Source organism: Rhinoderma darwinii, chromosome 1 (genome assembly GCF_050947455.1).
Source record: "Rhinoderma darwinii isolate aRhiDar2 chromosome 1, aRhiDar2.hap1, whole genome shotgun sequence".
Taxonomy (NCBI): Eukaryota; Metazoa; Chordata; class Amphibia; order Anura; family Rhinodermatidae; genus Rhinoderma; species Rhinoderma darwinii.
This window is the reverse complement of record NC_134687.1, coordinates 319817720-319831070: the sequence shown is the minus strand read 5'-3', so window position 1 is coordinate 319831070 and position 13351 is coordinate 319817720. Positions and strand designations below refer to the sequence as shown.

General features: G+C 46.8%; 1 protein-coding gene across 7 annotated transcripts in view; it reads right to left on the bottom strand.

Moving 5' to 3' along the window:
• PALM2AKAP2 (PALM2 and AKAP2 fusion) overlaps window positions 1-13351 on the bottom strand; it is a 399528-nt gene that overhangs the window by 292738 nt on the left and 93439 nt on the right. The window lies entirely within an intron of this gene.

Here is a 13351-nt window from a genome sequence, read left to right as displayed (position 1 = left end):
ATCAGTTTTTAATGGCCATTTTTTCTTCACTGTCGTGTGAATGTAGCCTAAGGCCCCTTTCACACTGCGCTTTACAGCCTCCGTTTGATCTAAATATCGGAAAAAGCACCCGACGTATGCGTTACATGTAGGCTGTGACAGATGCCAAACAGTGGCATCCGTCACCTTAGACTATAATGGCATTTGTTTAATGGATACATCATGAACTTTCATGACCCATCTCATGATGTATCCATTAAACGGATACCATTAAAGTCTATGGGTGATGGATGTCAGTGTCAGGCATCATTTTAACGGACCTGTCACCTATAGGCTATAATTGTATTCGTTAACAGATAAGTCATGAAAAGCTATTAAAAAACACATGACGTATGCTTTAAACGGATGCCTGTGACAGATTCCATACAGTGGCATCCATCAACCTTAGGGTATGTGCACACGATAACGTCAATTACAGCTGAAATTACGGAGCTGTTTTCAGGAGAAAACAGCTCCTGTATTTCAGACGTAATTGCTCGTACTCGCGTTTTGCGAGGCGTCCATTACGGACGTAATTTGGAGCTGTTCTTCATTGGATTCAATGAAAAACGGCTCCAATTACGTCCCAAGAAGTGTCCTGCACTTCTTTGACGAGGCTGTTATTTTACGCGCTGTCTTTTGACAGCGACGCATAAAATTACAGGTCGTCGGCATAGGTCATCGGCAAACCCATTGAAATGAATGGGCAGATGTTTGCCGACGTATTCGAGGCTTGTTTTCAGACGTATTTCGAGGCGTAAAAAGCCTCCAATACGTCTAAAAATAGGTCGTGTGAACCCAGCCTTAGGCTCCCATGTTATCTGTTTAACGTATACTTTTGTTTACTGGATGCCTCTGGATAGAATAGTGTAGTGAACCCAACATATACCGCCCGACGGAGACCAAAACAACATTCTTTTGGTCTCCCTTAGTATGATGGGAGCCTACAGGTACGTTTCACATATGTGCTGGATGCTATCCTGACACATATCTCAAACGTGTAGCTAAAACACAGTCTGAAAGGCGCCTAAGCTGTATGCTACAATTCTCACAAGATTCCAGCGATGCGTTAATTATATCCATGGGAAAGAGAAAATGTATTACAGAGATGATGTGAAATTTGGTAGAGTGATAGCATAGATTCTTTTATTTGCATTGTAACTTAATTTGTAAGGCTGAGAAAAGACATCCATCAAGTTCAACCTATTCTCCTACAATATTGATCCAAAGGAAGGTAAAAAGCCCCATGAGGCAAAAGCCAATTTTCCTCCTCATAGGGAAAAAATATGGCAATCAGACTAAAACCCTGGATCAACCACCCATTTACAGTAAACTAGTGCCTATAACTTGTAATGGTATTACACTCAAGATAGACATCCAGGCCTCTTTGGAACTCTGTTAGTAAATTCACCATGATAACTGTCACGATGCGGGGTGTGGACCCACTGGGCCGTACCGCGTAGCGGGGATGGCATCTGGCCAAACCGGAAAGTACACAGTTCAATGGTTCAGCGAGAGTACCTGAGGCAATCGTAGGAAGTAGCGAGGTGGACACGTCCAGAACCAGGCGGTGGGAAGTCGTTCGGTGAGGCGTAGCAGGGCAGCGTAGACTGTAGGACAGCACGGTAGGTAGCACAGCACGGCAATAGCACTAGGTAGCACGGAAACAGGATACGGGATACGGAATACAGGAGCAGGGTACACTGGGAGGCTGGAAGACACTGGGAGACCATAAGCAAGACCAACAACGGGAAAACTAGCAATGCTCTGGCAAAGGGCAGAGCCCTTTTTATAGCCCAGGGCATCCTGGGCCAGATTGCAGTTTTTGCAAAAACGCGCGCACTGGCCCTTTAAGGCCGTGCACGCGCGGGCGTGCGCACCCGCCGGAGACACTCGGAATCCGGAAGAGAGTGCCGGCGCCTGACTGGGGGACGACGCTGCAGGCAGGTAAGCTGTCCATGGCCACGGCCGTCGGGGTTAACGACCGATCGACGGGCTGTGGCCATGGACGTTACAGTATCCCCCCTCTTACGCCCCCTCTTCTTGGGACCAGAGCGAGAGAGAAACTTCCTCACACGAGCAGGGGCATCGATGTTCTCCTCTGGCTCCCAAGACCTCTCTTCTGGGCTGAACCCCCTCCAGTCCACCAAATAAAATGTCCTTCCTCCCACCTTCTTGGTAGCCAGAATCTCCTTTACCTCGAAAGTCCCAGATGGGCCGCCAGGAACCACTGTGGGACTAGGAGTCCTGGAGTAGCGGTTCAGGACCACCGGTTTTAGCAGGGAGACGTGAAAGGAGTTAGGAATCCTGAGAGTGGGGGGAGCCGCAGCTTGTAGGATACCGGGTTAATTTGTAGCAGGACTTCAAAGGGACCAAGGAACCTCGGGGCAAATTTGCATGATGGCACCTTCAGCTGGATATTCCTAGAAGACAGCCAGACTTTAGTCCCTGGAAGGAACTGCGGAGGAACCCGTCGTCTTGTATCTGCCTTTCTCTTCATGCGGTCCACCGCCAAGAGGATAGAAGATCGGGTCTGTTGCCATATCTGTAGAAAGTCCCTGAAGGTGGAGTCGGCTGCAGGCACCTGGGACATTGTAGAAACAGGAAGAGGTATACGAGGATGTTGGCCGTAGACGATGAAAAATGGACTGGATGTGGTCGACTCACTGGTGTGGTTGTTATAGGAGAACTCTGCCCACGGGAGCAACTGCACCCAATCATCATGGCGCCTGGACACAAAGTGACGTAGGTAGTTCTCCATAATCTGGTTAACTCTCTCGACTTGCCCGTTGGACTGGGGATGATAGGCCGAAGAGAAGTCCAATTTCACACCAAGGAGCACGCAGAGTGCTCTCCAAAACTTCGAGGTGAACTGGACACCTCTGTCCGAGACAATATGCAGGGGCAATCCGTGCAGACGGAAGATGTGTGCTGTATGAAGAGGTCAGCCAACCGTGTAGCAGACGGCAGAGCGGTCAACGGGATGAAGTGAGCCATCTTGGAAAATCGATCCACCACCACCCAGATCACACTGCAACTCGCAGAAGGGGGAAGATCCGTGACGAAGTCCATAGCGACATGTTGCCACGGGGCAAACGGGCACAGGCAGTGGTTGGAGCAGGCCCGCAGGTCTGGAGTGAGCAACTTTATTTGCTGCACAGACTGTGCAAGAGGAGACAAAGTCCATGACATCTTTGGGCAGCGTGGGCCACCAGAACTGACGGGTGATTAACTCTTGGGTCTTACGAGCACCCGCGTGACCTGCCAGCTTAGAGCTGTGACCCCAGCGAAGAATTCTTCCTCGGTCAATCAGACGCACAAAAGTCCTACCCGGAGGAATGTCTCTGACTTGCAGGGGATTCACAGAGAAGATACAGGATGGGTCAATGATATTCTGTGGAGATTCCATGGCGTCCTCGGTTTCGAAAGATCTAGACAAGGCATCGGCCCTCACATTCTTGTCGGCGGGACGGTAGTGGAGTTCGAACCGGAACCAAGCAAAGAACAACGACCACCTGGCTTGACGAGGATTCAACCGCTGGGCCGTCTGTAGGTAGGTCAAATTCTTGTGGTCCGCGAAGATCAGGATAGGGTGAACCGCGCCTTCCAGTTGGTGTCTCCACTCCTGCAGAGCCAGTTTGATGGCCAGTAACTCCCGGTCCCCAATCGAGTAGTTACGCTCTGCGGGAGAAAACAGCTTGGAATAGTAGCCGCATACCACGGCCTTGCATTTCGGTCTTTTCTGGAACAAGAGTGCACCAGCACCCACCGAGGAGGCGTCCACCTCTAACGAAAACTGTAAGGATACGTCCGGATGGTGCAGAATGGAGGCAGATGAGAAGGCTTTCTTTAAGGATTCAAATGCGGCTTCAGCCTCCGGGGTCCACATCTTGGCATTCATACCTTTCTTAGTGAGGGTGGAGATAGGTGCTGTCAAAGATGAGAAGTTGGCGATGAAGAGTCGGTAGAAGTTGGCGAATCCTAGAAAACGTTGGATGGCCCTTAAGCCTTGGGGGCGTGGCCACTCCAGGACGGCCTTTACCTTCTGGGGATCCATCTTGAGACCCTGATCTGAGATAATATAGCCCAGGAAGGATAGAGACCTCTTCTCGAACACACACTTCTCCAACTTGGCGTAAAGTCGATTCTCTCTTAGACGGAGCAACACCTGGCGGACATGACTTTGATGAGTATCTGGGTCTGGGGAAAAAATGAGAATGTCATCGAGATACACCACAACACAAACATAAAGGAGATCACGAAAAATGTCATTGAAAAATTCTTGGAATACTGCGGGAGCGTTACACAGGCCGAAGGGCATGACTAAGTATTCGTAATGCCCATCACGAGTATTAAAGGCAGTCTTCCACTCGTCACCTCGACGAATCCGGATCAGATTATAGGCCCCCCTCAGGTCCAGTTTAGAAAAAAAAATTGCCCCCCGTATGGGATCAAACAGTTCAGAAATTAAAGGCAGAGGCACTGTTCTTCACCGTGATCTGGTTTAGGCCTCGGTAGTCGATGCAAGGTCGTAATGATCCATCTTTCTTTTTAACAAAGAAGAACCCTGCTCCGGCCGGGGATGAATATTTACGAATGAAACCCCTCTCCAGGTTCTCCTTGATGTAAGCCGACATGGACTGGGTCTCTGGCAAGGAGAGAGGGTACACTCTACCACGAGGGGGAGACGATTACGGAACCAGGTCGATTGGGCAGTCATATGCCCGGTGTGGCGGCAAGGTCTCGGCCTCCTTTTTATTGAAGACATCGCCGAACATGGAGAAACAGAGGGGCAAACCTGCCAACGACTGAAGGGGAGCGGGCTGTGGCGACTGGATGTGACTCAGACAGCGGTCAAGACACTTCGGGCCCCACTGGAGAACCTCTCCAGAGTTCCAATCCAGGACATGGGCGTGCAGACGAAGCCAAGGCAACCCCAGCAGCACGGGGTTGACGGCCTTGGACAGGACGAACAGAGAGATGATCTCAGCAAGAAGGGCTCCCACTTGGAGTTTCAACGGTTTGGTTATGGACACAACTGGATCTGGTAATGGCAGTCCATCCACCGAGGCAACGATCAGCGGCCTTTCAAGCGGGGTAGTAGGCAACTGTAGGAGATCCACAAGATCCTGGCAGATGAAGTTGGCTGCAAAGCCGGAGTCCAGATATGCGGAGACCTGATGAGACCTCTCGCCAGCAATGATGGTTACAGGGATAAATAGCTTGGAGGAGAGTTCTTGCTTCAATGTGTTGACGCCCAGGGTTGTCTCTCCAACCAAGCCTAGGCGCTGGGGTTTTTTGGCTTGTGAGGACACAGACGCACGACGTGGCCAGCGAGGCCGCAATATAAGCACAGTCCAGAGGTGCGCCTGCGCTGTTTCTCCTGGACCGATAATTTTAGTCGGTCAACTTGCATCGGAACCTCGGGCAAAGCGATAGAAGCAGGCAAGAGGGGTTGCTGAAAGTTAGGCGCCAGTCTAGGACGCCGGCGCTCCTGACGAACCTCATGGGATTTCTCCCTCAGCCTTATGTCAACCCGAGTGGCAAGCAGAATCAAGTCGTCCAACGCGGGAGGCAGGTCTCGAGCAGCCAGTTCGTCCTTGATCTCGGGCGACAGGCCATGCCAATAGGATGCCACAAATGCCTCATTGTTCCAGGATAGCTCTCCTGCCAGAGTCCGGAACTGAATAGTATACTCGCCCACGGAGTTGTCCTCTTGGCGAAAGTTGAAGATGGCGGTGGCGGCTGATGAGACTCGCCCTGGCTCCTCAAAAACGGTTCGGAATATTCGAGCGAACTCCTGGAAGTCTCGGGTCTCGGGTCCCTGACGTTCCCAGATAGGGTTAGCCCATGCCAGGGCCTTGCCGGTCAGGAGGGAGATGATAAATGCGATCTTGGCTCCATCTGACGGAAATGCCCGAGAGTGCAGGGTAAAATGAATGTGGCATTGGTTCAGGAACCCCCAACAAGCACTGGCGTCTCCATCGAACCGAGAGGGCAATGGCAGCGAGAACCGAGGGTCTGTACAGGAACTGCCAGGAGGAGCAACAGGAGGGTCGGCTTGAGGAACTTGCATAGAAGCAGGAGTGGAGGCAACTAGCGTCCCTAGCTGCTGCGCCATAGAGTCCACGGCCACGAGGAGCTGGTCCTGCCTAGCTCGGAGATCCAGCAGATCCGCCTGCATGGCTTGCGAGGGTGACAAGCCCTTGAATTGGCCAGCGGGGTCCATGGCCAGAGCGTACTGTCACGATGCGGGGTGTGGACCCACTGGTTCAGCGAGAGTACCTGTAGGCAGTAGCGAGGCGGACACGTCCAGAACCAGGCGGTGGGAAGATGTTCGGTGAGGCGTAGCAGGGCAGCATAGACTGTAGGACAGCACGGTAGGTAGCACAGCACGGCAATAGCACTAGGTAGCACGGAAACAGGATACGGGATACGGAATACAGGAGCAGGGTACACTGGGAGGCTGGAAGACACTGGGAGACCATAAGCAAGATGAACAACGGGAAAACTAACAACGCTCTGGCAAAGGGCAAGAGGGCAGAGCCCTTTTTATAGCCCAGGGCATCCTGGGCCAGATTGCAGTTTTTGCAAAAACGCGCGCACTGGCCCTTTAAGGCCGTGCACGCGCGGGCGCGTGCACCCGCCAGAGACACTCGGAATCCGGAAGAGAGTGCCGGCGCCTGACTGGGGGACGACGCTGCAGGCAGGTAAGCTGTCCATGGCCACGGCCGTCGGGGTTAACGACCGATCGACGGGCCGTGGCCATAGACGTTACAACAACTACAGCTCTTACAGTAAAGAACCCCGTTCTATGGTGGGGCAGAAACCTTCTGTCCTCTAGAGGATTCCCCCTTGCTAAAGTTACCTTAGTAAGTCCAGGGCATAAATAGATCACGAGAGAGAACTATGTATTGACATATTTATTTGATATATTTTTACATAGTTATTATGTCAACCCTCATCCATCTTGAAAATTTATATAATCTTTCTGTGTAATGCAGTCCATTCCATTTAGTATTTCTAAAACGTAAAAAACTCAAAACTTTGCTAAAGCATTACTGTTTGCTACTTGAAGCAGACTAATATAATACAACATTCACAGCAGAAGACTGTACATCATTACACTCGGAAGCAACACGCTACTAAGGCAGCAAGGCCTGGATCCAACAGTTAATAACCATGAGTGTCAGTGGAAGTTAGCTCATGATAGTATTTGTCTTGATATTTTACAGTTCTGTGTATGTAGTGTAAACCAAATGAATGTTATTTCAGTTTTACTTCAAAAGTCATTATGAAATGCAAACCCGGTTTATAGCAGTGGCAGCTATGTGTCATCACAGGTATATGTAAAACCTGACTTTACCTAAAGGTTTAAATATACAAAGCCACAAGGCTCTATACAAAATGTGAATCACAACTGCTCCTTCCATCTTGACAAAACCATCTGTAAGGCCTCATTGACATCCGCGTTAGAGGCTTGCAGATTCAGCCAAAAATATCAGAAAAGAAAGCACAGCATGCTGAATTTTGTTTTCCGCAAAACCACGGATACCACAACGGAAACCTGACAGAATTCATTAACGTCAATGGGTTTCGTCTGCCGTCGGTGATGTCCGCCGTGCAACGGAACCATAACAGGTTTTTTCCGTTGTTCTGCAGAACAATGGAAAGCCGAAAGCAGATGCGAACAAGGCCTAAGAAGCTTAATCTCCTGATATACAGAGAGAATTTCCTCCTTAGAAGAAATGAAAATGGTACTTGGGGAGAATAGGGTCCAAGATAACGTATCTGATGGAGTATTCTACGATTTATGTGGACTCGTAATAAAAAATATGCATAAACTGCCATATCGAAAAAAAAACTGTCTATAAGCACATTGAAAAGCATTACCACTGTATTTGGGTTCCAGAAAACAGTCGTGAGCCTTCTTCTTTAGTGCATGGACTTTTTCATATGTGACCCCCCAATTTTTTTCATTTGTTTTTATGAGTAGCTGACGGCGATACCATGGCACCCCTTAAGTAAGCCCAATGTTTACATTACTGTATAAGTTTGGGAATCAAAAGAGTAAAGAGAAAAACAAAAATAGTGAATTAAGTCATTATAAGGCTCTGTTCACATCTGCGTTGGGGTCCCGTTCTGACGTTCCGTCGGAGGCTTCCGTGAGAACGGGACCCCGAGCAGACACAAACTGACACCGACGGAAATCAGAGGCTTCCGTCTCCATCACCATTGATTTGAATGGTGATGGAGCCGGTGCCCATGGTTTCCGTTTGCCTCTTTTGTGCACCGGACCCACCGTTTTGCCAGAAGCAATAGCGTAGTCGACTACGCTATTGCTTCCGGAAAAACGACTGATGCGGTGCACAAAAGAGACAAACGGAAACCAGGGGAACCGACTCCATCACCATTGAAATTAATGGTGTCAGTTTGTGTCTGCTCGGGGTCCCGTTCTCACGAAAACCTCTGACGGAACGTCAGAACGGGACCCCAACACAGATGTGAACAGAGCCTAAAATAAATTCCTTGTATGCAGGAATATTTCATGGGCTATTTGTAAGAGTTGTGCCAATCCTATTCTTAGACTCCATAAACAAGCACACCTTAATGAAATCGGCACATATTGATATTTTCTAAGCAAATGAGAGTGTGAAACTTGCAGAGCTTTTTGCTTGACTGCATGAATTCACTGATATTAAGTGCCCATTAGAAAGATGAAGTAGGTTACTATTGAATATGTTGAGGAGCGGGAGATTCAGCTGTTAGCAGAATGCATTTGTTAGCGTGGGCAGTGTGATGGAGGCAGGCTGGTATGTTCACTGAAGCACTTCACAATGTAGCAGACAGTCATATGGAGAACACACGCATCTGATGGCAGTAATTAATTTCAGCAATGGTTTTATCTGCAGAATTTTGTTCTCTATAAGTGGAAAAAAGAATGCAAGAAACTCCTTCATTTGGATAAAGTTAGAAGACAAATAATAAAAACAAATGACAATTAAAACAGTAGAAAAACAAATATGCATCAAATACTATTAACCTGTAAGGCCAAGTTTGCACAGCACCAAGAGAGGAAAAGTATAGGAAAGACTAAGGGCTTGTCCACACATAACGGAATTGCTGCAGAAAATTTCTGCAGCAATCCTATTGAAAGTGAAAGGCTTTCCACTGCGGCAAAAACTAACCATTTCCTGCGTTTTTTTGCGGCAGAAAATGGTGCGTAAATTGCTGCGTTTTTCCCAATGTTAGGAAATGGAGACATCTCCTATGAAAAACGCAGCAATTCTGGACACTTACCGTAGCAGGAATTGACATGCTGCGGTCTGATAATTACGCACCACAGGTCAATTTTGGCTCGGAAATTTTACGCAGCAAATGGATGAGCTTTGTTAAATCTCATCCACTATGCTGCTGTGTTTTTTCCAGCCGGAAAAAACACGGCAATTCCGGAGTGTGTGGACGAGCCCTTAGAAAGTTCAAGTCTCGTGGATTTGTTGCACCATAAATTTGCAACAATTTACAATACAATAGATGTGGATGGGGTTTTTTAAAACCCCATCCACACGTATAAGGAAAAAAATCAGTGTGGAATTCAGGGCAAGTTGACGATTTTCAAATCCGCAGCATACCCATTCTGTTGCAATCCAAAGGGTGAAATCCAAAGCAAAACCCCAGCAAAACATGTGGATTTTGTAGCGGAATCACTGCAAAGTCCACAGCGGAAAAACTCGGGAGACATGGCTGTCATCATTATTGGAGGTAAACATTAAATTCTCTCTAACTTTTTCTGGATCTCTACTTTAATGAAGGTTTGAATATAGAAGAATAAGGACAGGTACACACATGGCGGTTTGGTGCACTTTTTTTTTTTATGCAAAGCCAGGAATAGATTCTAACAAGAGGAAACTTCTCCCTTATTTTGTATCCAATTCTGGTTTACGCTCAAAATTTGAAAAAAAACTGCAATGTGTGAACATGGTCAAAAGTATAGGATAAGCAGGTCTGAGTTGAGAAGCAACAGGTCAGAGTCTTGGAAGGTCAGAATCATGTTTGCAGAGGCAGGTGGCATGTTAGAAAAGTCTGTATCAGTAATATAACTAAATAAACAGAACTATATAAGTATGGAAGCTTATATGAGTTTGATTAAATTTATACTCACAGTAAATGAGATCCAAGATTTCAAATTTGAAATCCATATCCAGTTTCACCCAAACTAAACCTTCATAATTAGCATATTTTTCAACTCTGCCTCTTTTGAAGACACTGTCATTCACGCATGCGTACGTTTTCACACAGCGAGTGTCCGTTGCGTGAAACTCACTGCATGTCCTTGTGAATGTAGCCTTAGATACAGGGCTCTAGCAGTAAGTATCCTTGTACTATCCCTCAGGGGCAAATTTGGCATTTCTGGGGCCCCAAGCAAAGTTGTGTCTCGGGGCTCTAATCAAAGACACCTGTAGAGCTTTCCCCACACAATGCCCCCTGTATATAGTGTCACAACCTCCATGTATGGTTCCACACACAGTCCCCCTGCCATACATCCCCCTTGTAGACAGTGCCATGCAGTCCCCTGTAGGTAGTCCCACATAGCCATCTTGTCTCAGCAGACGGTATCATACATGATAGACTTAGATACATGGCCCAGCAGACAGTATTACACATGATAGACGTAGATACAGTGCCCCAGAATTCAGTATCACACATGATAGACTTAAATATGGTTCCCCAGCAGACAGTATCACACATGATAGGCTTAGATACATGGCCCAGCAGACAGTATCACACAGGATGGACTTAGATACAGGGCCCCAGCAGTAAGTATCCTTGTACTAACATATGTTCACCGCCCCCCCAAAAAAAAATGTGTGTGCATGTATGTATATGTCTCATATACATATATATATGCATATGAGACAGCATATCTATAGCACTACGACCCTGTAGCTATGGATAGGATTAGATACAGTGGTTTAGCAGACAGTATCACACATAATAGTATTATATATAAGGCCCAGCTCGCTGACATTGCGGCTCCAGCGCTGGACCCAGGAAAGGTAAGTATAATATTTGTTTTGCTTTTTTATGTGTTACTATTTTTTTGGGTGTATTTGAGTTTTTTTACAGGTTCGGTTGTTGGACTACATTGGATTCGAGGACTACTTCGATTACGGCTTTTTTATTCTCAATAAAATGGTTAATGAAGGTTGTGTATTTTTTTTTTTTTATTCAATAAAAAAAAAATTCTATGTCCTTGTATTTTTTTAATCTTTATTACTACTGCCTTATTAATAGCTGCTGGATGATTGACAGCATCCATAACTAAGGCGGGGCTTAGTGTTAGACTGTGCAGAGGCTAACACTAACCTTCAGAAAAAGAAATCAGCAGCACATCACAGTCCTTGGAAAAGCTCAAGAGGAACGTTATATAAAGAGAACCGGTGCAAGCAGTGTCAAGTCGTAGCCAGTCCAACTCCAAAATAGACACAAGAAAAAGAGAGACCGAAGCACACGTAGTTACCAAAGTACCAATAAAGGTGTCTTTTATTTCACCATTATGGTGAAATAAAAGACACAATTTTTGATACTTTGGTAACTACGTGTGCTGCGGTCTCCCTTTTTTCTTGTAACACTAACCCCCATTATTACCCCGGTACCCACGGCCACCAGGGGTACCGTGAAAAGCTGGGTACGATCCAGTACCCGACCATCTGTAGTGTAGGTCAGGAACTGGGGCGGCCACAGGCTGGTATTATTAGGCTGGGAAAGGCCAAAAACAGTGGCTCTTCCCACCCTGGTAATGCTTGCCTGCTGCTGCTATGTTGTATCTGGCTAGTTAAAATGGGACGACGACCGCACAACATTTATTCCATTTTAAAAAAGGGCGTCGCTAGCACCGGACCTTCGGGGGCCCAAGCCCCGGATCTTTGGCCGGTTCCCCCCGGGCGACTTTTTTCTTTCGTTTCTTTTGACTAGTGGTTTTGCTATACTGTAAAGTACAGCACAAAATAATGGGAAAATAAAGAGAAATACCTTGCAGAAATGCCACTAACAACATTTGTACTCAGGGGTGGATCAGACATTAGGTCATGGAAGTGTAATATACATGTTAGGGCCTGTTCACATCACCGTTTGGCTTCCGTTCCGGGGTTCCGTCGGAGGGTTCCGTCGGGTGAACCCCGCAACGAAAGTGAAACTGACAGCGCAGCTTCCGTTTTAGTCACCATTGATCTCAATGGTGACGAAAACATCGCTAATGCTTTCCGTTCGTCACCATTCCGGCTGGTTTCCGGTTTTCTGACGGTGTCTGTGCACTGCTACATCGGCTTTCCTAGAAAAAAACGGTCAGAAACAAAGCGGCTCAGCGCTCACCCGAGCGCTTCTGCCGCTTCGTTCTAGCGATCGGTGGGGGTCTCAGTGCTCAGACCCCCACTGATCAAAACTTCTGACATGTCACTATGACATGTCAGAAGCTTGTTGAAGGTTTAGTTACCCTTTAAGGAAAGAACCATGTCAGTATGCAGTGATTACAGTATGTTAAGGAGAGCTGGCCCATCAAGTAAGAACACTTTCAGAGGATGCAATGCCAGGGACAACAGTTTGGGTAGTTCTTGGAAAGGAGCCCTCCCCAATTAGCTAAGTATTAGGAGGCCTTTATTAAAAAAAAAAAAGAATGGTCCAAAGGCAAAAAACCTACCTACTGTGTGCATCAATGTTATCCTTTGTAATGACAAGAGATTAGCCCTTTCATGACCAAGGGTCATTGATGCCCCTGTGTCCAGGTCAAATTTTCCATTTTAAACCATAATATCTTTGCAACCGCTTTGAATATCCGAACAATTTTAACTTTGTTGTTTTACAAGACTTATGAGGCTTTCATTTTCTAGATTAGCTTAAGTAATACCAAGTTTTACATTTTTATTATGAGCAGACAAATCACTAAAAATTTGAAAAAAAAACCACTTTTGTATTTGTTTTATATATTTATCTATGTTATTTACGTGTGTGTGTTATATATATATATATATATATACACACATACACACACACACACACACACACACACACACACATACACACACAAACACACACACTGTTGCAGCTCTTTAACAGTTAGCCTTCTTCACTCTCCAGGAGAAAGAAGACTGAATAGTTAAAACAAAACTTTTAGTACCTTATCTGCCCAGATAAAAGCATACTGACTCCGTTATCTCTGGGCAGAAGCCGAAGGAGGGAGTAGGGGGGAGATGCCGACACAAGGAGGGAGAGAGAAAAGTGCAGGCTGCTTCATTGTGAGCAGATCTGCACTTGTATCTTTAGTTTCATAACAAAA